The sequence below is a fragment of the Lissotriton vulgaris genome, chromosome 8, assembly GCF_964263255.1.
Source record: "Lissotriton vulgaris chromosome 8, aLisVul1.2, whole genome shotgun sequence".
NCBI lineage: Eukaryota > Metazoa > Chordata > Amphibia > Caudata > Salamandridae > Lissotriton > Lissotriton vulgaris.
Window position 1 is genome coordinate 1559637596 of NC_141696.1, and position 26524 is coordinate 1559664119.

Genomic DNA, 26524 nt, shown 5'->3' on the forward strand with positions numbered 1-26524 from the left:
TGGTGAAATACAATGTATATGCTCTGGGACAATTGGTATTAGTCAATTGCGTATTCATTAGATTTGGTTATCATTCCATTCCTCGCTCGGCCCCTGACAAAACCTTAGGCCTAAACCTAAATATGGGGAAACCGTGGAGGAGAAGGGAGGGAGGGGTAAAATAACAAAAAATCCTCATAAGTCTGCCTCTTGGTATACTACAGTATGCTTATTTCTGACACTTGTTCAACATCAGAATATTAAATTTTTAATGTTAGGATTCCCTCAGGGGCTGTTGGGAAAGGTCGAGGAGCGGGGGATAGATGTGGCACCATGACCGTTCTTCACTATATGTCCTGGAATGTCAACGGTCTGCGCGTGAGAAGTAGGCGGGAACGCATTATGCAGTACTTGAGGGACTCTCCCGCGCAAATCATTGCCATCCAGGAGTCACATCTTCTTAAAACAGAGGCCGCAGAGATACTTAAAAAACAGAGATGGGTCGATAAATTCTGCTCTACCGACCATAATACTAATATCAGGGGGTACTATTTATCTTCAAAAAAGCTGCTAAAGCCCAAATTCTGGATCTCAGAAGACCATACAGGGAGATGGCTGATGCTGAGTCTTGTTGGCGGGTCGGAGCTGTACCTTGGTGGGCTATTATGGCCCTAATTCAGATGATCCAACGCATATGGAAACCATTAGGAACCATCTGGTACTTTTTCAGGATCCGGTGATCTGGATGGGCGATTTCAACATCGTGCTGAATCCTAAGTTGGATAAATCAGTAAATTCGAGGGCCTGCAGTTCACCATGGTCCAGGCAAACTCTTATAGCAATTATGACCCAGCTTGAACTGGCGATCTATGGAGGGAAAGAGCAGGTAGTAAAATGGGGGTTTCCTTTCGGAATAGTCGATTCAAGCACAAATCTAGAATCGATTATGCTCTGTTCAGTTATAATTTGAAAGACACCTTGACAGCGATAGAGTATCTCCCATCTCATCTGTCAGACCATTCGGCTCTTGTTTTTACCCTTAGATCCGACAGCAGGATGGAGCACGCATCTTGGTCATTTGACCGGACACTCCTATTTGAGGAAGAAGTCAACTTTCTGGTCGCAGAAACAACTGCATTTTTTTAAATAAATCTTGAATCCTCAACCCTGGCGGTGGTCTGGGAGGCCTTCAAGGCCTTTTTAAGAGGGTGTATCACTAGCAGGGCCTCCTATCGGAGTAAAAAATACAAGGAGATGATAGCCAGTTTGGAACAGGAAATGAAGGACATTGAGTTAAACCTAGGGCAGTCTCTAGGTTCCTTAGAGGAGCAGGTAAAACTGGCTGAGCTAAAGCTCCAATTAGAAAACATCTTACAAGAGAGGGTTAATAAAAGGTGGAAAGCATGTAAGATTTCCTATTTTGAGTTTGGAGAGGCCGCGGGCAGGTTATTGGCATGGAAAATAAAATCTGACCAAGCCCTGAAATACATAAGAGAAATCAAGGTAGGCGGCGCCAAGAGTATCTAATCTAGAGATTGGCATCGCCTTTTTTGAGGCAATCTATAGGGAAGAGCTACCTAATGATCAGACGGCAAGGGATACGTGGCTGGAAGGGATTATGCTTCCAACCCTCTCAATAGCACAGAGCAAGAGCTTAGAGTCTGTAATAACGGAGGCAGAGGTGAGGGAAGCAATATGGCAAACAAAAAAAGGGAAAGGATCTGGCCCAGGCGGTCTTCCTGGAGAGATCTATAGAGCTTTGGGGGATGCTATCGTCCAAGTATTGACGACCCTTTTTAACGGCATCCTAAGAGAAGGGATGCTACCGCCAAAATCGTTCTGATCCCCAAACCAGGGAAGGATGTTTCGGACTGTGGGTCCTACAGGCCAATATCGTTGCTGAACAGCGACTATAAGATCTTTGCCGCCATAATGTCACCAAGATTGGGAAGAGTAATAGGCACCATTGTCCACCAAGACCAAAAAGGTTTTATCAAATGGCGCCATCTCTCGGACCTTACACACGACTTGGTAGGGGCAATAGATATTGCCTCGGCTTTTTCCCTTCCACTGGCTACCCTCACTCTTGACGCGGCAAAGGCCTTTGATAGGGTCAATTGGCCCTATCTGAACGACATACTAAAAAAGTTTACCTTTCGGAAGGGCTTTTGCAGAACCATTGCCTTGCTTTATGGGGCCCCTTCGGCTAGGTTGCTGATTAATGGGGTCTTGACAGAACCCTTTAAGATCACTAGAGGTACGAGGCAGGGCTGTCCGCTCGCTCCCCTCCTTTTCAATTTATATATTGAGCCGTTTGCCCAGGTTTTGCGAGCAGACGAAAATATTCCATCGTTCAAATTTAAGGAGTGGAAAAGGCGGACAGCACTATATGCTGACGATATTTTAATCTTTACCTCGGACCCGGTACTGTCCTTCCCTGCTGTGATCCAAAGGGCAGAAGAGTTTGGTATTGGCTCGGGCTACAGTATCAACTCAAGCAAGACCAAGGTTATGGTGTGGAATATTCCAGATCTACGGTTAGGCATAAATACCACCACATCTATGCGCTATCTCGGGACCTGAATTACCCAAGACATCAGTACCATTGCACAAGCGAACTTAGCCCGAATCTCCAGGGAATGTAAGGGCCTACTGAAATCTTGGACTCACCTGCCACACTCTATAATGGGTAGGGTGAACCTAACAAAAATGTGTATTCTTCCTAAGTTCACAATCATTTTTGGTGCCATTCCTTTGGGGTTTGATGTCAAGATGATTGATAAGTGTCAGTGAGAGATTAATTCCTTTATCTGGAATTACAAATCTACTAGAATTGCATGGAAGAAGTTGAGGAGGATGAGGGAAAAGGGAGGTCTTGCCCTACCGGACTTAGTATACTACGCATGGGCCTTTCAGTTATCTTATTCTAGGATGCTTTTAAAAACACCATCTAATCTTCCTGGGGGGGGTGATGTATAAAGCCATGTTAACCAGAGCAAATCTACCAGCTAATGTTAACCGGAGCAAATCTACCTGCTGATGGATTTCTGTTTAAGTTTGGGAGCCAGAAATTCTTTAAGAAAATAAGGCAAAAATGTTTACAGTCATGGGCTAAGGTATGGTTAGCCATTAGAAAAAGACTGGGGCTTTCCAACTATTCTAATTTCGCTCCCATATGGGACTCTTCGGGTCTACCGGAGTGCCTAAGGGACAGCTTATCCTCTTCATTAGAGGAGGCCGGGATCACTAGATGGGGAGAGCTAATGATGGAAGGATCAGTAATAGCTTGGGTTGAATTATACGATCGTATAGGTCCAGCGCTTTCCAGATTTAAATTCATCCAGCTGGAAAGCTGGGGGAGGGCTCAGGGGTGTAAAGACGTACACTATGGGAAGTCAAGCTACCTGGAGCAGTTGCTAGTGGAAAGGCCTAGGGGAGGCAAGGAGGTGGCCTTTTGGTATTGGCAGCTGCAGGAGGAAATCGATGGGGATTTTACCCTCCCAGATGAGCCGCGGGGAGAGGTGACTGGCTTTCAGTGTGAGGAGGTATGGTTAAGATCTTTTGCGCTCCTTTATAAAGTTGTGAAGCCATCATGGTTAAGACGCAACCACCTCTTCACAGCCCATCGGGCATATATAACACCGTTGAGACTTTCCAAATTTCTCCCAGACAAGAAATGTAATAAATGCATTTTATTGGAAGCATCGGACATTCATAGGTTCATGGAGTGCCCTGACATCGGCCGGTTCTGGGAGGAAGTGATGTCTACTCTGAACTCTATCCTGAGTACATCATTAGTAATCTCATTGCCACTTATCTTTGGCTTGGAGGAGGGGGGGGGGGGGCAAGGCAAATGAGGACTTTAAAAAAATAAAAATAAATAAAAATAGATTCGACCTCCCACAAGGAGAAGAAGAGAATCGACTTATTCTCTTGAAAAGCTCCAACGGTATTTCAGATAATGTAAAATGTTAACATTCCCCCCAGGGATCGAAAGATAGGGAGCTGATCACCCACTAAAGGAAAACACATTCAACATTTAAAACTTTTCGTCAGTCACTTGGCGTAATCCTAGCTACACCTTAGTGAAACACATCTGTCAACACGCCGGTCAATCAAGAGACTCAGGGGCTTCAGACAAAACACATGAGGCAGGTGCATTACCACACTTCTTAATTGATGTTCATCCAATGTATGTATCTGAAGGGCAATTTGATATCTTAAACAGAAACCACATACTAAGAATGTTGCACCACTGTAGCCAGGTGAGATATAAACCCTGGTGATTTTTTTTGTTTAAGCGTTCTGGTCGAATGGGACAGTAAATCCAAAAATGAGTATATAAGAAAAAGCTGGGGAACGGAAGAGTTATACTTAAAGATTTTAAGCAAGGGCACCATAATGGAGGATTGGGGGATAATTATGAACGTGGTCGCAACAATTAAATATTCACATTTTCTAAAGTATGTTCCAAATCTTCAAGAGGGGTAAAAACAAATGTCCTTGACACACATGGTAGCTCTTAAAGGACTTGTTGCCTCTTCACGTGAAATCAATAACCTGACAGTTACCCTAGCTGAGAACCACCAAAACGTGAGATGGGCTAGCTTTCCAGACTATGTGAACGCAGAAGTTCAATAACTGTTACATTTCTGAGAAAGTCGGGAAAACTTTGGAGATCATGATGCAAACCTATATCAATCTAGACATTACAGCTATAAAGGGTTCAAAGAGGAGGTCAAGTGGTGGTCTCTAAATACTATTAAAAGCAGAAGCGGGTATAAATAGCTACCAAGTCACAGCAAGTTCAGGTATCTTAATGGCTGCTCAAGTGATATACAACACTTACGTGCGGTTATGTATGATAAACATCTATATTACCCCCCACCTTTATTACAGAGAGGAAATAACTAAATACTCTGTTGAAACAGGTGTAAACCACGATGGACTCAAATAAAAATTCATGGTGCTATTGACGGGTGACTTTAATAACACATTATTACATCAAGAAGAGGATGCCATAGACAAACCCACAGCTGATTACACTTTTAAAGTTCCTGTTGCAGTTTTTAATAAAATCAAAAAGAAACGATCAGCAAAGTTAATTTGTCCCACCTTATTGGAAATGGGACTATGTCGCCTTAATCGGAGATTTGCAAAGGACCAACCAGCTCGAGCTACCTTCAGTACGAGGGAATTTCAATTTAACAATTGATTATACATTAATGCATTTAGCAGATTTTCAGAAGATAAAAAAACGTGTATATTATACACAGACCTGAAAGCGTCCACAATCCACAGCATCTAACAAACAAAAATATTGAAAATTTCACCTGAGATAAAAAAAATTAGCGGGCAAACAAGGAGTAGAAAAAGCTAGGAAAAAGATTGTATGGTCCTGTTCCTTGTACAACCATCTACAAGATATATGGTGTAAACTTTCTGTACAGACACTGTGAAAGAAGCTAAATCGGTGATAAGCACCGAGGCGCTGGACATCCAGAAGTGTACTACTCTTCTAAGGGATATATGCGACTTTCTAGCATCACAATCTCGAAGACCTCAAGAAATCAGTTAAGGCCGCACCGAACAAAAATCCTCAAAGTAAAATTTTTTAAATAAATGTCAAGCCAACTAAAAAACGTATACAAAATGGCCTGGATAACTCTCAAGCCATTAAACAGGTAAAAAAATGGCAGAAAACAGAAATCTACAATATTAAGAGAAAAGACCAAGAACAACTATGGATTGAACTGCTAGATGCAATCCGTTCAAAAAATGCAAAGATGGTCTGGGGGATAGTGGGTTTGGGAACCAACGCAATCAGGATAGGGGAAGACTATCATATTCCATAATTGAAGAAGCGTGGGAGAGTTTGGTTGATAAAGTTTGTCACACTGCATTTAGTAATTGGCTGCATGATGAAGAATAAAGATGTACAAACCAGAGGTCCATGTGTGGGGTGGTCTGTTACATGCTCCCAGCCTAGGGAGGACATTACAACTGGTGGCAAGATAAGGGATAAGTGCCCCCCAACAATAGAAAACTGCACTCCCTGAGAGTTTGAGGTGGTCCTGCAAACTGCTTGCGCGTGCCATGTGCGCATCAAGAATGGGTCTACAGTTGGGGTATTCGGAGTCAAGGTGCAACTCCAGCTTTTGAGAGGCCCTCGAAGAAGGTGAAGGGCGGACAGAGGAGCACAGCCAGTAAGCCTGCCAAAAATCTACTGGTAAGGCCAAAAGAAGAGATACTGCAACATAGCATAATACACAGCCCGCATCTACACAAAGCAGAAACGCTAAAGACAGGGACAGCAAGGTACGAAGAAGTGCTAAAGGCAGCAACAGCCAGGTACATGCATACAGTCGGGAGCGGTGAAGAACACATGCAAGTAGCAAAATCATTACTCACTGTGAAAAAGGAAGAGGGAACCAGCCGTCCTCAGCTCGGCTGTGACAACCCAAGCACCAGGGAGCAGGCTAATGCTTGCAGAGGTACTACCAAACAAGTGATGCTGAAGACCAAAGACTGCCTGAACAGCACATACTCTCAACATCAGTAGGAAACAGCACAAAGTTGGATTTTGTCGTGTTTCTGAAACCACCACCTCCATTCAATAAAAGCAGAATATAAGTAGCAGATGGACTGACTGGTTTGAAACATTTGAGAACCACATAGAGGCTATAGTAGAAACAGATGACAAAAAGATAATCAAATACTTACAAAAACTTTACATGTGACAGAGTAAAGGAGGTGATAAAGAACATATCACAAGCTGGTGAAATATCATACCATCAAATCAAGAAGATGCTGGAGGCCAAGTTCAATCCAATGCCGAATGTCAACTAAGAATGGTACACTTTCAACCAGGCAAGACAGCAACCTGTTAAGAAGATGGATGAGTTTGTTGAGAAACCTGGTGCGGACCCAAAAAACCTAAAGAATTTTAGGCCAATTTCCCAGCTTCCCTTTCTCGCGAAAATTCTAGAACAGCATGTCCTACAATCTCTCACCCACTTCCTGGAAAGTAACCACCTCCTTGAGCCCAACCAGGCGGGTTTCAGAGCTCACCACAACACGGAACTGGTAATGCTGTCCGTGCTGGATGACCTGAGACTCAAGGCTGATAACAAAAAACCCTGTGCCCTGATCCTCTTGGACTTATCCGCGGCATGTGATACCGTTAATCATTGCCAACTTCTATCGCGGATAAAGGAACTGGGGATTCAGGGCACATCCCTTGCCTGGTTGACATCCTTCCTTGCAGACCGGGCACAGCGAGTGCAGCTTGCCGACCTTGTGTCCAAGTCGGCTAAACTGACCTGCGGCGTGCCCCAAGGTTCGGCTCCGTCACCACTGCTTTTTAACATCTATCTTCAGCCACTGATTGCGTCACTGAACAGGATGGACTGCAGAGTCTACAATTACGCAGACGACACACAGATTCTGATTCAGATTGACGATACTGCTCAGGCTCATTTGAGAATGCAGAACATACTCAAATTCACAATCAGCTGGATGTCGAATAACTCCTTAAAAATAAATCCGGACAAAACTGAGGTCCTGGCAATCACTACAGCTGCTAATCCTTGGTGCGACCAGTTCTGGCCGGCTGAATTAGGGCCACTTCCAGAGCTAGCGCCAGCAGTTAAAAGTCTTGGCATCAAAATTGATGCCCGTCTATCTATGACTCAGCAGGTATCATCTGTGGTGGGCATCTGTGTGAGTCTGATTCGCCAGCTGCGGAAACTCTCCTCATTGCGGTCTTTCTCCACAATGAGGCTGGTGGTCTCCGCCTTAATTTTGGCACGGCTGGACTACGGTAATTCCCTATACTATGGCCTCCCAAACAACCTACTGGCCTGACTTCAGGTCGTAATGAACGATGCAGCCAGGCTTATCTTTAACAAACCTAGGCACACTCGAGCTACGCCCCTACTATGCAGTTTACATTGGCTGCCCATTGCCCAAAGAACTAAATTTAAAAGCCTCTGCATTGCGCACATGGCAATCTACGGCTCAGCCCCTAAATACATCAAAGATCGGCTCTCTAGGTACCTACCCACCAGATCCCTCCGGTCGGCTGAGGCATGTAACCTACTTTGTCCCCGGTATAACCTCACATCCAAGGGCGGCAGAGCCTTCTCTAGCACTGTCCCCCTGGCATGGAACCACCTGCCTACGGAACTCAGGAAGGAAACAAACCTGCTGCTGTTTAGGAAAAAGCTGAAGACAGTGCTCTTTGAGGAGGCGTGGGGACCTCTGTAATTTGGCATTTGTACCCACTGATGTTGTGTATCCGCTGACAGCGCTTAGATACCCCTGGGTGATATAGCGCTCTATAAGCTTATAATAACATAACATAACATAACTTGATACGCTTATAAAGCAGTGCAAGTTCAATTAATTCAATGATGAAGAAGCCACGCGTCTTAGAGTTACCAATGGTTGCCTCTCCAACTCACTCGACGATGCATGCTGAGAGAAATGTTCAGTTTAGAGAAACTGCTCATGGCTGCAAGAATGGAGGAATGTGCCTATCAACAAGCTACTGATATGGAAATTGCAACAACCCAAAATGAATCAGCATTGAGCATAAAAAGTAATCAGAAACACAAGGCAGAAACTCCGAAGAAATATAAGTTATGTTTCCGCTGTGGATTTTCCTTTCCAAATGAAGTTAAATGGCTTGCTATCCAACAAATATGCAAAAGCTGCAGGAAGGAAAACCATATCATAACGGTTTGCAAAGCAAAAGAGAAACTAAGTGTGTCACAATGAGACAAGAAGATGGAAACCAGAAAGTTCCAGAAGCTCACTAGCCACTCACACAAGGACAAACAGTAATATCTACTAAGGCTAGTGGAAATGGAACGAGGTTGATAGTTATCAAATTCATCATTCAACGGTTCATTGATGTCATCATCGAATGGTGATGAGTCAAATGGATGTGCAAAGGTGATAAAAGTCACAGATTGGTCACTTGCAATAAAAGGCACAAGTCAGAAAAGAATCGCCACATAAAGCAACAAAGTTCGTTTGGACATTGTCCTAAAATGACGCTCAAGATGAATGGATACCTTACAGCTTCCATTAAACACAGCGGTACATCGATAAACATCATGCCGGCTCTAAAGTACAAAGAAATGCGACTTGTGTATACCTGGGCAGCTTCTACACCCTTGCGGAGTAAAGGATCCTCTGTGGTGACCAACTGGCAGAAGAAAATGGCAGTGCAAGTGCTGATTCATGTACTACCAGGTACTTCGTTGAGGTATGTTTACTAAGTTTCAACACTGCTGCTGACATGGAACTGGTTTCTATTACCTACAACTTGAATGAAAATTTTGAAGTAGTGAGTCAATTCCAGACATTGTTTTCTAGACTTGGGAAACTTAAGACAATGAAGGTAGAGCTTCACATTAATGAAGAAATTTGCCATGTTGCACAGCGACACCATGAAATGTGTTTTTCACTAAAAGGAAGCTGTTGTAAAAGAACTAGAAATAAAGCAGGATATCATTGGGCACTCTGCTGGTTCGACACCATGGGGTTCACCTATTGTGGTGGTACCAAAATAAGAACAGTGGAGTTTCAGCGCGTATTTGTGTTGGTATGCAACACACCAACAAAGAAATCGATAGAGAAAGACATCAAGGTCCACACATTGCAAACATAATTACACAGCTGAATGGTGCCAAAGTCTCTTCCCCCCTTGACCTAAACAAGGGTTACCATCAACTTAAAATGGAAGAAAACTGCAGGTATATTGCTACTTTAACGCATATTGGTTTGTTCTGATATAAAAGACCATTTTGGTGTGTTGTCAATTGCCGAAAGTTTTCAAGATGTCATTTGTCGAGTAATTCGGCCTGTCACACATGCTTTTAACTACAGTGATGATGTTTTGGGCTACACAAAAGAAACATGAAGAAGCACTCTCACAAGAATGCTGTCTGCTTGCCAATGCAGGTCTCGCACTAAATGCTGAGAAGTGGAATTTTACAAAAATTGTTTAGGCATATATTCTCTGAAAAAGGGATGCCTCTAGACCCAGAAAAGTTACAAGAATTGTCATCTACGTGCCCTCCAGAAGATCCTTCTTAGGCATGCCAAGCTATTGTATTGTATTGTAATTGCATTTATATAGCGCTTACTACCCCTGACGAGGCGTCAGAGCGCTTTTTCAGCTGGTAGCACGCTACTCCGGGAGGATTAGTGCTGAATTAGTATAGTGAAACATGCAAGTACATTTTAAATGGTGGATAGGTTAGTCAGTTATTTGGAATGATAGCAGAAGGATAGAGGAGGGAAAAAAAGGTTTGTATTTATATAGCGCTTGTTACCCTTGATGGGGTGTTGAAACATACCATTCAAGAAGCCAATAAAGGATTAGAGGTGAATTAATATGGTGAAATATGAAAGTAATTTCAGTGGTGGATATTAGTCAGTTATTTGGAGTGAGAAGGATAGCGGAGGGATAAAAGGGGAAGAAAGGTTTGCATTCATGTAGCACTTGTTATCCCTGATGGGTGTTGCTTTTCTGGTGAGTAGCACGCCACTCCGGAACTCATAAAGGATTAGTGTTGAAAATTAGTATAGTAAAAAATAAAGTAATTTGAGTAGCTATTGCTCAAGGAACATTTGTGACTTTGCCACTAAGTGCCCCTCTAAGAGGACTAACAAAACAAGATGTTCCGATTGAATGTTCATCTGAATGTGACTGAAGTTTCAAGAAAATAAAACATGCAATTGAAAAAGTAACTGAAATGGCTTATTGTGTTCTGAAATTGCATCCAGAGATTGTGGTGGATGCAAGCCTGGTGGAGTTGGGAGTGATCCTTGCCCAAAGTAATGGACAATCTGATGCTCGGAGACACATTGTGGCCTATACTAGCCGGAGTCCATCTCAGACTGCACATGCTTATCCTCAAGAGGAAAAAGAAAGCATGGCTGTATGGTGGGCGTGTGAACACTTCCATGTGTTTCCGTACAGAAAGCATTTCACCCTCGTTACAGATCATCAAGAGCTGCTTGTAGGAGAGTAGGGTCTGCAATCCTATGATCACCCAGATTTTTTGCTTTTGTTTCACTGGTTTACGACTTTCTCTGGCTGTGGGCCTGCCAATCAGACCCACAGCCTGGCTGTTCTCTTTCTAAATTACAACATGTACCCTAGGTGCATTTACCAATTGGTACTGGGCCACCTTATCAGACCCTGTAACTCAGGGCATAGGTGTACCCAGGGCTGCCAGGGGCTGCAGCATGTATTATGCCACCCCTGGCTGACCTCCTAAATTTGACACAACTGGCTGCATGACAGCTGGGGCAAAGTGGTGTAATCACCCTTTGCTGTAGGTGTAGTATACCTATACCTAACCCTAAAATGGACACACAGATTCCTATCAGTCACTCCTATGGCAGGCCTTAACAATCCTGAAGGCAGAGTGCTTGGAATCGTGTGAGATGGTGCTCTGGCATGAGCTGAGCCTGTCTGCAGCTTGCGGAACCAAGTCCTAATAGCTGTTCCATGATATCGCATACCATATACTCTTAAGTGCATTATAATCCTCGCGGTTAAATGCTAACTTTGGTATTGCTTTATCAAAACATGTCGAGTAAGGTGTCATACGAATTGGAATACTAACCCCTCGCCAATTCTGGCGATGGGGTTAGCATTCCACCCTTCTAGAGGGACACGACATGTATGTAACTGTGAACCCCGGTTAAAGTTAACTGAAGCCTCAGCTCCACAAAATGGATGCTGCCACCACAGACACGAGTCTGACCTCCTGCTGCTGGGAGTCCTTCCAGCGAGGGAGGCCTGGACAAAGGGTTTCCTGTCCGGGGCGGTGCTAGCACCATCCCATACATGGTTTTGTGTATCCTGGGTAGGTAGGGCTTTTCAGGAAGGTGACTGCTGAGTGGCACCCCGGTGCTCACTACGCATAGGCCAGTCAGAACCAGTTCCAGGGGCACACCAGCCCCTGGCCTGGGGAAGTCCGGCAGGGGAGAGGGGTGTAACCACCCCCCTCCTGGTCCCACCCATAGGCAGGACCTAGTCACCGGGTCAGCCCCCTTTTTTAGTATAAAGATAGGAGCGGGCCCCCTGTTCAAATTAGATCATCTTTGGAATCAAGACACGACTTTCTTCGAAAAGGACTTCAAGATTTCTTCATCAAGATTCTCCCTTGTGGCTAAGGAGTAGTCACCCTGTATCCGCAGGCACCATCCTAAAGAAACACTGCGGTCTGCTGCAAGTCCTTCATCACGAATCCGACGACCCAGCTCGACGAGACCCGGCTTCCCTGGCACCTCTGACCTCTACTCACCTCTACAGCAAAGCTGAGAACCGTGAGTGCGACGAGACCTCGAGGGACCGACGATCGCCAAGACTGCACGACATCTTTACTGCAAGCCCACCGTGTCCTCCACTGGTGAGTGCTTTGGGGTCCGAGAAGCCCCAACCCTGCGCAGCTCCCTGCATCTCCACGATCTGCGTGGGGCCCTTCTGCTGTTTGCTGTGCACCGCGTTGTTTGGCTACTAGCCGGCTGGCTTGTGGCCTTCTGAACGACACCCGACGACATCACTGCTGCTGGTCTGGTTGCTCCAGACTGGCCCTTGCTTCCTTCTTGAAGAGAGGCACCCCGGACCCTCCTGGTCCACTCCAGACGCCATTTTAGGTCCACCGCGTGGGCTTGAATTTGCCAAGGCTTTGTTGCCCAATCCTGGGTCCAGCGACGCCGACAGCTTCTATCTTCGTGGGACAGCTCGATCCTCCATCCTGGTCGCCGACAACGCCTCCTGGTCCGTGAGATCTTCGAGCACAGCGTCACCCACGCACCTAGTCGAGGTGGCTACCATCCGGTGCCCTCCTGGTGCCCACTGACTACTGGCTAGTAGTCTCGAACTTGGTCCCCTCTGCTTTCAGGTGTCATCTTCCATCGAGCCAGGCTTGGATCCACCGAACTTTCTTCACTGGTCGCCTGCCAGCAACTTCTTTCTTCCAGGCTCCTGGTCCGTCAACGGAATTCCCGACGTCTTTTGAGTCCTATGCAGCTGCAGCCCCTGGGCTAGGTAACTTCGGCATTTCGGTGCCCCAGCATAGCCTCACTATCCAAGGGTCAGAATCTACTTTCGTTTTCTTCCTACCAGGTCGGGTTCGCCCGAGAACACTAACTTTTCAATTCCTAGCTACCATAGACTTTGTCCCGCATCTCGCGTGAGAGTGCACACACTGCACCCGAGTCCCCTGGGTCTCCTAGAAGTAATCTAACGATTCTATAGTCAAGTCCTAGCGATTCCAAAGGCTATTAGTACTGTACTTACCTGCTAGTAATTTCGCATTCCACTTTTCAAGTATATGGTTTTCCGTGCCCCTCGGGCATTTGTATATACTGTGCTAACTTAAGTATTTTTGTAAGAGTTTTGGTTTGTGCTTAGTACCCTGTCCTCATAAAGAGTACAGGGCTGTTGTGATTCTTAATAAATAACTGTTTATTTTCATAACACTTGTGTGGTGTCCTTTCACTTGGTGTTCAAGGGGTATATGTGTGGTAAACAGCTGGCTTAACACGCCCTCTCGAGTCTTTAGCCTTAGACTGCTCGTATCCACGCTACTAGGATAGCTGGTCTATAAGGTTGACTTACAACCAATCATCAATAAGGGTTGCTGGACTGATACATAGTGTTCACTAGAATAGTGAGCACTGCATATCAGGCCACCTTCTCACACTGCTCACCATTTTGGAAATCCGAAAGCCAAAATGCCCCCTCACATTGAGAGGTGGGTGTTGCGTCTGCACAGTATGATTAGACTATTGTGCACAAACCGGAGAAAGATCAAAACCATGCTGACTACTTTTCACGAGTGCCGCTACAGCATCATAGCACAATGTGCAAAACAGCTGAGGCCTACATCAATTTCATAGTAAAGTGCGCCTGCAGCTCTTTCTATTGAACAGACTGCGTCCGTTACTGATACTGACAAAGACATGCTTCAGCTAAAGGAAATCTTTACAACACAGTCATAGAGGAAGCATACTCTACTTCCTACAGATGATGTTGAGTATCAGAAAGTCAAAAATGTTTGTGAAGAACTTTTAGTCACCCGTGATGGTCATACTAAGAGGAGAAAGAATAGTTATCTGTGAAAGCCTGAGGCAACAAGTTACTGAACTGGCATATGAAGGACATCGTGGTACTGCTGCAACCAAAAGGACCTTCAGGGATTAAGTGTGGTTCGTGAGTCTTGAAAAACGAGTTGAAAGGGAGCTTAAAGCCTGTCATCTATGTGTAGACACGCTTGAGGCACTGTTTTTGAGAAAGGAGACCTAGTTCTTGTTAAGCAAAAGCAGACACTCCATTTGATGCTGAACTGCTAAAAGTCCTGGCCAGCATAGGACATATGGTAACTGCCCAACGACCTGGAACACCCATAACCAAAGACTCATCACACTTTAGGCCTTTGCATCAATGTTCGTCAGCTCCTGACCTCACTTGTGAGGCAAGTCCATCTGAGTGCCAAAGTCAAGCATCCAACTCTTCTCTAGGAAGCAGGTGAAGGAAGACACCCCTCCTCGTTCTCATACAACTAAATCTGGAAGGCAGGTGCAGTTCACCAAAATGGCCGCTAAGAGGGAGCCCTAGTGAGGAGCTCCGGGGCTAGGGGATCTCCAAACTGGATTAAATCCCCGAACAACCCCAAAATGCGACCCAGGACCTAGCGGAACCAATTCTAGGCGATCGGCACCACATACAGAAAGTGTAAAGAACACAGGACAAGACGCTTAAGAGAATCCGGTACCTGGTCGGTGGCTGCCTCTGCTCTCCGGACCTCTTGGATGGCGGATCCCTCATGATGCCTCATGATGCTGACAACTAACAACTGATGCGAAGGAATCGCGATAGACCCACAGCTTACATTTATTTGCCACACGTGATAAGCCAGCGGACCTGGGGACTCGGAGGACATATCGGCGGGAAATCCGATGCCTGTGGACAAAAACGGGACGTCGTGGAAAGACGGAGCTGAGGGACCTCGGCGACCAACAGGAGAGGTACGTCCATCCTCACCCCTGAAGCAGCCCCACCAGCGTGCAAAGGAGGAAAACGAGGGACAGCAGGGACACCAGCGCGCAAAGGATGAAAACGAGGGACAGCAGAGCCAAAGGGGAATGGAAAACGGCGCGCCTGACTTTAAAATGGCGGCCGCGCCAGACACACTTAGCCACTAGATGCTGCCACTCACTAACCCAGGGGCATAGACAGCGAAAGTGGACTGACGAACACAAATCTCTTACACGAAGCAGATTACTGAATGCAGTAACATGTAGAGAAATGTTCAATGCTCCTACCATAGCTGTTCTTCATGAAGCTCTTGTGAGGTGACAGACCTCTCATAGTGTTAATCCACTAAAATAAAAATCGATTGATCAATAGTAAACAAACACTGCATATTAATGGGCACTACTCATCAATGCCTGCTCTGCATATCAGCATCATCTGAAAAGGAAGGAAGTCACCCCAGACCCCCCCCTCCGAACTGACGAGTAAAAGTGAAAAGGGACTCTGAACTGATGAGTAAAAGTGAAAAAGGACTAACAAGTCCAGGATGGGAAAGTGAGACATTGAAAAGGGACCAAACAACTATTTCTGAAGGGGAATGAGAGAAAGTCTTTTCAGGAGATCATCAGGGACATAGGCGGCTGACATCTTGAACTGTTTAACTCATCACAGACAACCCTCTACACAACTAGAGATAGCTAAGTAACTAATCAATGTGGATGCAATGCAATTACAAATGTCTATTTGAATAGGATAACATAATTATCCAAGATCAATTAGAGGATACGCACTGCAGTGGAACTACACCTATCACTGCGAAACACTAGACGTGGAATCACTTCAACCTTTATATCTTCCACGATTACAAAGTATAGTAAGAAGAAACCACATTACTAAATAAACTACACCTACCACGGTGAAACAGTAGCACAGGAGTTACTCAGATCTCAAGATCTTCAACAATATATTAACGGGAAACGACTCATAACAAAGAGACAATGGAAATGAGTAGAAGATACCGAGGGTCGACTGGATCTAATGCAAAGAGCATAGAATATCCTTCTACGCTATCTAAAAATGCCGCCAAAAAATTCAAACATAATACCCTGAGAAAAAATCCGGACACTTTGTTCGTTGACCCTTATTTCGATAGAGTTAAAGGCGTCTTGATGAATGACTTGATATTCTACACAGACAAAACAGCTAAATGGCGTAATGCCATTACAAAAATGCTGTTCACAAAAAATATAAAAAACATACCACATGGCACAAAAATAACGACTTCACTAACTAAAAGATGTAATACAGAACTATGCATCACCATGTATAAAACAGGAATAGTGCTGATACAAGCAGCTAACAGAGAACTCGAGGAATTTGAGATAACCTTCAGAACCTTAAAGGAATCCATCGAAGATCTAAGCTACCAACGACACTTGACCCCACTAGAGGGCAACCCCGTCAACAATGGCCCGACCACTAGAGACGCCAATCAAACAGACGGCCAGAATAATCAAACCGCTAATTCCGGAGAGATAACTGAACTCGCAATGGAAATATCGGAGAATGTGATAGAAAGGATAGCGAAGTCTACTAACCTTGGAAATAAAGAGAAGACCCGGGCCCCAAGGGAGGAGCCGATGCCACTATCTCAAAATCCCACTTCGCCTGAAGAGGGTACCTCAGCTCCTAGCGAATCCACCTATGAAGACAACCATATAATGAACAAGGAAGAGGGTATCCACCTTCCTTTACCACATGTGAATGCGAGACTTGAATCCCATGGATCCCTACCCACATTTACACTCCCAACATCACTCAACATAGGGAACAAGGGGGGCACCTCTAATAGAGTCAGGAATGACAATAAAAGGAAGGATAAAAAAGAAAGATCGGTGGCAATGAGAACAGATCAATCAAGGAGAAATACAAAATGTAGAACACAGACAGTCAGGTCTATACCCCATAAGAAAGCATCCAGAACGGAGAAAGAAGTTAAAGAGCTCAAGAAACTGGTAAGCGACCTGACACAAGTCTCGATGAAAGCCTCACAGACAATTGGAAAAATTTGGGAGACGACGATAAGTACGCACACTAAAGTTTCACACATCCAAAATCTTGTACTCAGGTCCAACAGACCAAACAGGACCAATCCCTTGGCAAAGGAAGAAACATTGGCCGTACTCCAATCGTATGAACAACCGGCCCGGGGAAGAGAGGAGAATATCAAAACAGTATCTATTGACTCTAATAGAACGTCCAGAAAGAACGACAGGAAAGCAATCCACCACAACTTACGTCATATCCAGGTAAACGCATCCAATCCCGACAATGGAAACCTCTCTAACTCACTGAAACCCCTAAAGTGCCTATTACTTAACTGTCGTTCGGCAACAAAACATGCATCAGACATAGCGGCTCTCATCATTAACAAGGAAATCGACTTGGCTATCTTCACGGAAACATGGCTCAGTGAATCATCATCTCCTAACATCGATCTCTTAGTCCCACCACAATATAACATCGTTAGATTAGACAGACCAAGGAAAGTGGGAGGAGGTATAGCTTGCATTCACCGATCTGAGATCGAAGTCAGTCAATTCCAATCGGACCCCCTGGACTCTTGTGAATACCTTGGTCTTAATATAAGAGCAACAAATAATCAAAGATGCAATATACATGCGTTCTACCACCCACCGGGAGAGAACGCAAAGTTCACAGAGCAACTAATAGAGATCATAACGGCCAACACTAACTCGGATGCCAATAATATATTCCTAGGCGACTTCAACCTCCACTGGGACGACGACAATGACAAACTGGTTAACTCGCTTAAAGACTTCCTGATTGAGCTAAACCTTACACAAGCCTGCACCCAACCTACTCACTCACAAGGAGCGACATTAGACTGGATTATTTCAAGAAATAAAGAGGCATCAATCCTTGCTATAGACCCGTGTGACTGGTCGGATCATCACGCCATAACATTCACGATACCTACAATGAAAAAGGGCAGGACCATACAACCCCGCAAGATCAAAAAACTGATCCGAGATACAAAAGAGGCCAATATTGAACGATTGGTTGAAAGATGCGAGAAAGACCTGAAACCACCTAACAGTCAGAATGTTAATGAGTTGACGGATCACTATATAACATCAATAGGAAACATCGTCAATGACACCATGCCACAAAAAATGAAAAAAGTCTCAGAGAAGCCAAAAAATCCTTGGTTTAGTGAATCATTGAATGAAGATCGGCGCAAACTGAGAATGGCCGAAAGGAAATGGAGGCAACATCCCTCCTCTCCCGAGCTGAAAGCCCTCAGAAATACCAGAAATCAATACAACAAAAAGATAATCAATTCCAAAAAAGAATTTATAAGAGCGGAACTGGACAATGCCACAAACAGACCCCGTAAACTCTTTGAGATTCTAAAACAACAGTCAAATAAACTAACCAAAACGGTTCAAGAGAACGCAAGAACTCCCATAGGTTGCGAAGAATTCTCCACATTTTTCACGGAGAAAACCAAACTGCTGGAAACTGAGCTCACTAGTGCAGCGGCCAACCTCCGGACCCTTCCTTCTCCTGATAATGAGGCCACTGCGACAACAGTGGGTAGTCAAACAAAAAATAAAGCAAAGTGGGACACTTTTGAATTATACGACCAGGAAAAGATCGCCAAAACGCTAGCGGAGCTCAGACCAAACAACCATTACCAAGATCCTCTACCGGCAAAGTGCTTAAGAGAAATCAGCCACACCCTAGTTCCGATCTGGACGGAGATAATAAATGCCTCACTAACACAAGGGATTCTCCCTGACTGCCTAAAATCTGGTCAGGTTGTGCCCATCATCAAAAAACCGACAGCGGATCCAACAGACCCGAACAACTACAGACCAGTGACCAACATCCCTTTACTGGCCAAACTTATTGAGAAGTGCGTGCAGGGCCAACTGAGTCAACACATTGCGAAGTTCTCATTATTAGATGATTGCCAATCTGGATTCAGAACTGGGCATAGTACGGAAACTGCGATCCTGCATATTGTTGATGACGCCTTACAAGCCTTAGACCAAAATCAAGCATGCCTACTGATTCTCCTAGACCTGTCATCCGCATTTGACACAGTAAATCACGAAATGCTGATGACCAGGCTACATGACAGGATGGGTTTGTCCGGAAATGTGCTGAAATGGTTCAATTCTTTCCTGCAGAATAGGACTCAACGATTCCTGGTCAACCAAGCAATCTCCGACCCGCGCCCTAACACAACTGGGGTCCCACAAGGTTCAACATTATCCCCTGACCTATTCAACCTGTACGTGGAACCTCTCACGGAAATTCTTCGAAAATCACAGATATCCTATCACATGTATGCAGACGACACGCAAATATACATAAAGATCGCCTCCCTTGTTGACATCGACCTAATGAACGAGACACTAAAGAGAGCTCAGCAATGGTTAACCTCTAATCATCTAAAACTAAATGCCCATAAAACAGAATTCTTACTAATTTCACCAACAAAGAGCTTACCCGAGGTAAAGGAATGGACTAAACTGGTGACCGCGCTGAATTGCACCCCGACCCTAGTAAATTCAGCTAAATCACTAGGAATTACGTTAGATGAGAACCTCGACATGAAAGACCACATTAACTCAATGGCCAAGAGCGCCCGTTTCCACTTGAGCTACCTAAGAAAACTGAAGCCATTTATCTCAGAGGCGGATCTAAAATTGGCTACCCAATCCCTAGTTATCTCGAGGATTGAATACGGCTGCACCACGTTAGCTGGCCTACCAAAATCATCCACTGCACCACTAAAAGCCTGTCTCAACGCAGCTGCAAGACTCATCAAGGGTTCGAAGAAATTCGATCACATATCTCCTCACCTGAAAGCACTAAACTGGCTACCTTACGAGGCCAGAATTCAAATGAAGATGGCTTGTATAACTCACAAAGCGGTTCACTTCAACACGCCGAGATACCTAGCCAAGAAAATTATGCTATCTGGAGGTAACAGACCAACTAGAAGCGTTAAGGAGTTACTACTGAGGCCTGCCTTTTTCCGTAAGAAAAAGACCTATGACCGAGCGTTTTCTGGAGCTGCCCCTAGAGCCTGGAACTCACTACCACCAAACATCAGGAAGATTAAAAATACAGTAACTTTCAAACGGGAACTGAAGAGCCACATGATGAATAAATACCTTACATAGGGAAGCATATTGAACACTGATATGAACTTCTACGCCAAAAAGGCGGATCGCCTTGTCAAGAATTTTCTGAAGACCAATATCCGACTAATGACTTTACTATTACTTCACATCGATGTGATCTGATAACTGTATCCTATAACCAAAACTATATAACATCTACCTCATTTTGGCTTATATCTGTGATACTGGATACAAGCTAAGCCTTATTCAACTCTTAATGCTAATTGCACACTTGATTGAACTGGTAATGCTATATAACCCTACCTCACTGAGCCTGGCTTTATGCCTAAGACTCAAGTTAATACTTATTTACCTCGTAATGCTAACTGCACAGGCTTAAGAATATATATATATCTAATCACCCTTATAGCCTATGGCCTTCTACCTCGTATATGTTTGTTGTTATATTTGCTACTATAATGTCTATTTGTAATCTACATTCTATGTTAAGCGCTCTGATACCCACGGGTCTTGTCCGCGCTATACAAAACACTATAAATAAATAAATAAATAAGGTGCGAGAGCACCTCAACAACTCATTGCTGAATTGAAATACTGTACATGTGCGTATATTTATTTGTACATTTTATTTAACAAAGTGGGAGATGTTATGTCTTGTGTTTATATGCAAGAAGGGTCTAGTGGTCGTTGGCAGACTCCTTACAAGTATCACATAATTAGTTGACAGTTGCATGCTGAAGAATAAAAACGTGCAAACGAGAGCTCCATGTGTGGCCTGATCTGTTACCTGCTGGGGAGGATGCAACAGGAAGTAACGCTGAGGTAACTCTCAGTAATCTTCATTACCCTGAGTCCAAGTCTTCCTCAGCACAGTCAAGTTTCCCATCCCTCCCTTCTTGTTTCGGCTTCATACATTTTTTTGAGGCGTGTCAGATTAGAGGATGTGGAAGGGGTGGAATTTCCATTTCTATGATTGAAGAGGTCTGCCTTCTTGGGGAGGGATTGGAGTCACTAGAATGGTTTTTGTGATTTGAAAGATTCTGGAGGAGGCGCTGAAGCTCATTCTGTAATGACTAAGACATTCTCCTATTTGGGTGTCCTCTTGGACCATCAGTTAAATTGGGGACCCGCTGTATAGAGGAAAATGGGAGAAGTAACAAGGGCTAATGCAGCCATACTTGACTTTGCAAGAAAAATGGGAAATACCCCAGTGGCCGCACTGCTCCAACTTTACAAAGCAAAAAGTATATCTATTGCGTGTTATGGCAGTGAGTTATGGGAGTTTACTTCTTCCAGAGGTCTGGAAGTTGCAGAAAATAACTTCCTAAAACGTGTTCTGAGGGTACCAAGGGTCACTGGTAACTTCTCTGTTCATGAAGAACTGGGTATGCCATACCTAAGCGACAGTTTAGCCGTAAATCCTATACTTTGTTGGCTAAACTGCTGGGTAAATACTGAAATACCCCTTACCCAACAAATTTTAAAAGAAGCAATAACCTGGGGAAATGGATCTAAAGTCCCCTGGCTAGAAAATGTTTAACTGAACAAGGGCGCCCTGACCTTTTTGTAACCCCAGAACTTACTAGAAAATCTGATGTTACCTCTGTGAAGAAGTCATTTATTTCTTTCAGGTACTTAGCCAGGGAGAAGGCCGAATTGAAGAAAGACAGTGTACTGAAACATGTACTTGTAAAAACCTCTGTACACATGGAACCGTACCTGTCATGGCCCCTGTCAGGCTATGACTGCTTTTTGCTCTCGAGGTTCCGCCTAGACTTATTTCATCTTCTACTGGCAGTACCGAGGGGGGCCCATCAAGGCCAAGTGTTGCCATCTTGCAGCTGCGACGATAAGTCTCCGCCAAATTTGGCACACTTTTTATTCATCTGCCCTTTTTATTTGGTACCACGGAAATTATACCTAAAACCAATACTCAAACAGCTGAACTTTGCACAAATTCGACCAGCACTTTATTATCTCCAACTACTAAGTAGTGATTGCACTTTGTTTGTATGTAGTTTTTTAAAACTTGCGATCAAATTCAGAAAAAGTACGGAAGGATAATTGTGTTTTTGTCGAGAGTTTTTCTTTTAATAAGTTTAACTACTTAAAAGCTTTTTTAACTATGTAGTCTGCCTGTAAACTTTTACTTTATGTGATTTCTAGTAATAAAAGAATTATATGTATTAATTGTAATTTTATTGAAATGTGCTTTTATGGATGTTACTATGAACATTCGAATTAAGTTCTTTTGACTTTGACTGCGGCAAGGAAGCCTTGAACTATCCGAAGGTGCCAGGCTCGGTCTCCATTTCAGCAGGATACACCAGATTTACAACCATATATTTTTCTTTCTATCAGGTGAACTCTCTGGGTTGAGGTGGCTTTTGATCTGCTGCCAGGACCAGCAGAATCCGAAACAACAGATTTAAATTACCAAATTTGAAACTAACGTCCCACAACGAGTGTGCGAGTATACTTATTCTAAGCTTTAGGTCATACAAGCGGCCCTGACTCCATGCTCATGTTTTAAATACTTGCCCTGCCTCGGTCAGTGGCGGCTCTTCATTGGTTCCGAAGGGTACATCGTAAATCCGTATTTGTGAGGCGCAAACTACTCACCCATACGGGTCTCAAAGCGCTATTGCCTAGAGTCACATGGTGCTGAGCTCGGATGCCGGCCAGAGGGCCGGGGGTCGAACCGTGAACCCTGGGCTCCGAAGCCAGCTGCCCTGGCCGCTGCGCCACACCTCTCCACTGGTCACACCCGGTCTCAGCCGCCGTAACACTCCCAGGGCCGGCCGGGGAGGGGTTTGTTTTTAAAATCTGGAGCCCCTCATCATGAGACTACATTTTGTGTCATTTCGGTATTTCCACAAGTGCACAAACCTCACAAATAAAATCCTACCTTGCCTGGTTACTGGCGCCACATTTCTTCCCAGGTGAAATGCGGAGTCTGTGGCCTGAGACTAGACGAGGACGGAGGAAACGCTGTCCGGTGCTCGTCTGCTTCTACGGTTGCTCCCCCACAGAGACGAAGCGCAGCAGTGGGGTCGGTCCTCTCCCCAGCCCCTCCAGCGTCAAAGAGGCAGAATCAGGCACCGAAACGCGTCATGGGATGCTGCGCATGCGTAACAGGGTGCCTTGGGTTTCTTAAAACGGAGCGTTCTCTTTGCGCATGCGCCGAAGAACTGGATATTCAGAAGCGCATTCTCAGAAACAAAATACTGCTCTCGGACGCATGCTCACAGTGAAGCAACGAGCGCGTGCGCTATCAGGTGCGCAGCCCTAAGAAACTTCGCCCGGGCGCATGCTCAGAGTGAAAGTATAGGGCTCTTGTGCTGTCGCGCGCGCAGACACAAGACACTACTCTCGGGAACATGCTTCCGCGTGCGCAGAACCAAGACACTGCACCCGGGCACATGCTCAGATTGGAGCTTGAAGCACCTGTGCAGAGAGTTCTCCCAGGTGCATGCACACAGTGAAGCATCGAGCACCTGTTCTGACACTACTCCCGGGCGCATGCGCAGAATGAAAGAACGAGAAGTGCACCATCTTTAGTGAAGGAACCTGATTGTAAAGCTGCCTCGGTTTCTGCTAAATGACCCGCACCTGGTGGATGAACCTCGACCGCTGTAGTTCTACCCACGCGAAGCCATTTTCTTACATCAGGACTACAAGTCCCAGAATTCAAAGGAAAAAAACCTGAACTGGAGCATCACATTACACATGGACCTGGACGTGGCTACTGCCCCCCCCCCCTCTCTAGACTACTGGTACACTCCCTGGCCAAGGAGAAGTTCTGGTACTCAAAGAGGAAAAATTCAGAAGTGCCGGTACTCAGTACCGGTGAGCAATGTTCCCTCTAATTTTTTTCCTCTTAGTGCGGCAGTATAAGGTCTCTGTGCGCTGCAACTAAGGCTATGTGCGCCGGGAACCAGACGGCGTATGTGGTTGCAGCGTCAAATATCACTCCAAATCTTTGCTTAAAAAAGTGAAAAGAGAAAGAGAGTGCATTTCCACACATGCAGCGACACATGAAATGTCTTAAGACAGGTTTTCAATTTAGATATACACGCAATTACATGAATTGGTTACACAGGGGGGTACACTTTGGGACTATGACGATGAAAGGCATTTTAGTTAGGCTATATTTTTGTAAAGAGGGCGCAGGTAGGACATTTTGTGAATGAAACAGCATGACTAATATTATTCCGTTTTGTTGCTGGCAGAGATTCCTGCTCACCGATGTACATGAAGTGGGAGAGCACTGAAGTATTCACAGAGAAAGGATTCCTTATTGTATTGAATTGTAATTGCATTTATATAGCGGTTACTACCCCTGACAAGGTGTTGAAGCGCTTTTACGGCGAGTAGCACACTACTCCAGGACCCATAGAGGATTAGTGTTGAATTAGTATAGTGAAACATGCAAGTAAAATTTAAGTTGTGGATAGGTTAGTCAGTTATTTGGGTTTGGAATGATAGCAGAAGGATAGAGGAGGACAAAGGTTTGAATTTATATAGTGCTTGTTACCCCTGATGGGGTGTTGACGCATGCTATTCATGAAGCCCATGAAGGATTAGTGGTAAATTAATATGGTGAAATATGAAGTAATTTCAGTGGTGGATATTAGTCAGTTATTTGGAGTGAGAAATATAGCGGAGGGATAAAAGGGGAAGAAAGGTTTGCATTCATATAGCACTTGTTACCCCTGATGGGTGTTGAAGCGCTTTTCGGGCGAGTAGCACGCCACTCCGGAACCCATAAAGGATTAATGATGAATTAGTATAGTTGAATATGGAAGTTGTGAAGTGAACATGTTAGTCTGTTAATTTTGATTGAAAAGGATAGTGGAGGGATAAAGAGTGAAAGATTTATTTATTTATTTGCAGTAGGAGGAGGCTTTTGGATGATTAAAAAGGAGTTTAGACGGGGAGCAGTCAGAGGGAAGAGTTTAGAAAGGTTTGCTTTAGGGGATCGATATAGTAAAAGAGGTGTCAGATGATGCAAGGAGGGGTAGAGTAGGAGAGAGTCTAGAAAGGGTTATTTTGGGGATCATAGTAAAGAAAAACCTCGCAGAGACATGCATTGTCTAAAAAAAACTAAAACATTTAATGAATGAGTGAAAGTGAGTAGCCATTCAAACAGCTCAGTGGTGACATTTCTGGTCTTAGTAGATTGAAGAAATTGTACTTTATTTGGGTTTGGCAGCGACTAGGCAAAGCAGCCCTTGATTTCAAAGGAACGCGAGTAGCTAACTTATCTTACCAATCTCCCACAGATGTAGACGTCAAGAGTGCGAGCAGACAGAACTGATCTTTCCAGAGCTTACATCTGCCTTGACACACCCTGTGCACACTGGATCTACTCTACTTAGGTTTCCATTCGCATAGGATCAATGTACTTTTCTTGTGTAGGTTGTTAATTATCCTCTTCTGAACCCTTCTTCGTCAGGCACTGAAAGCAGTCCCACAGTTCAGATCATGATATCTCTCCCCAGCTCACTGTTGAATGGGAAAACAACTATGTATGCCACCTTGATTCCACTCAATGAAAAGTAAAATCAACTTGAAAGACATTCTTGGATCCGTGTTTTCACACCCTACGAAATCCGCACAGCATTACTCTTTTCTTAAAACACATCAGAGGAAATCAGGTCGCCTGTTCATCTCAGCAAATAATGCTGTCCGCATGTTATTTCTTTTAAGATTAAACTGTTTCCTGTAAGGTGCATCAATACCGGAACTAAAAATTTGTACAAAAAAAGTCTACTGTCATTGGAGAGTTAGAGAGAATTTGCTACGGGCGCCTAGCTGATTAGCCAGTTATCATATAATATCTTGGCAAGTTGCTCACAATTCTTTTTTAAAAATGTTGGGGTTAAGAGATTTTCAGCTGAACATGTAAAGGGTGATTAGTTGTAGTATTGGTTGAGGTGTGGGCATGAGTATGCTGAAGCATTTGACTCCTGAAACCTTAATAAAGGTCCATTATGACACGTGGGAGACAGTTGTGTATAACGTATATCAGTCTTCGGAGAGCGGAAAAAAAAATACACTGTTATGTCAGGGAGATTTACCCCATCATATTGCACTTCAGGAAAAGAAAACTGTCACTGTGTCAGAAACCATGATCCACACGTGTGCTGTCTCAGTTCCTGCACTTTTTAGTTGTTTGCCATGAGTCATCAGTTCTCAGAAGATTTTGACCAGCAAACCTCAGGTCCCAGATGTTATGTGCCCAGAAAAGTATGTCCCAGAATCACTGTACAAAGAGTATGAGACACTGTAT

The 26524-nt window shown here is 44.4% G+C and overlaps 1 protein-coding gene across 2 annotated transcripts in view; it reads right to left on the bottom strand.

Moving 5' to 3' along the window:
* Positions 1-23383, bottom strand: part of LOC147700408 (general transcription factor II-I repeat domain-containing protein 2A-like) — a 59386-nt gene extending 36003 nt beyond the window's left edge. The window contains exon 1 of one of the 2 annotated variants that reach the window (XM_086935818.1): positions 23138-23383. The gene's annotated coding sequence lies outside the window, so the exon portion shown is untranslated. Of the gene's footprint in view, positions 1-6771; positions 6865-23137 lie in introns of those variants that run through there. The other variant, XM_086935819.1, reaches the window with a different exon arrangement.
* Between the last annotated feature and the right edge of the window lie 3141 nt (positions 23384-26524).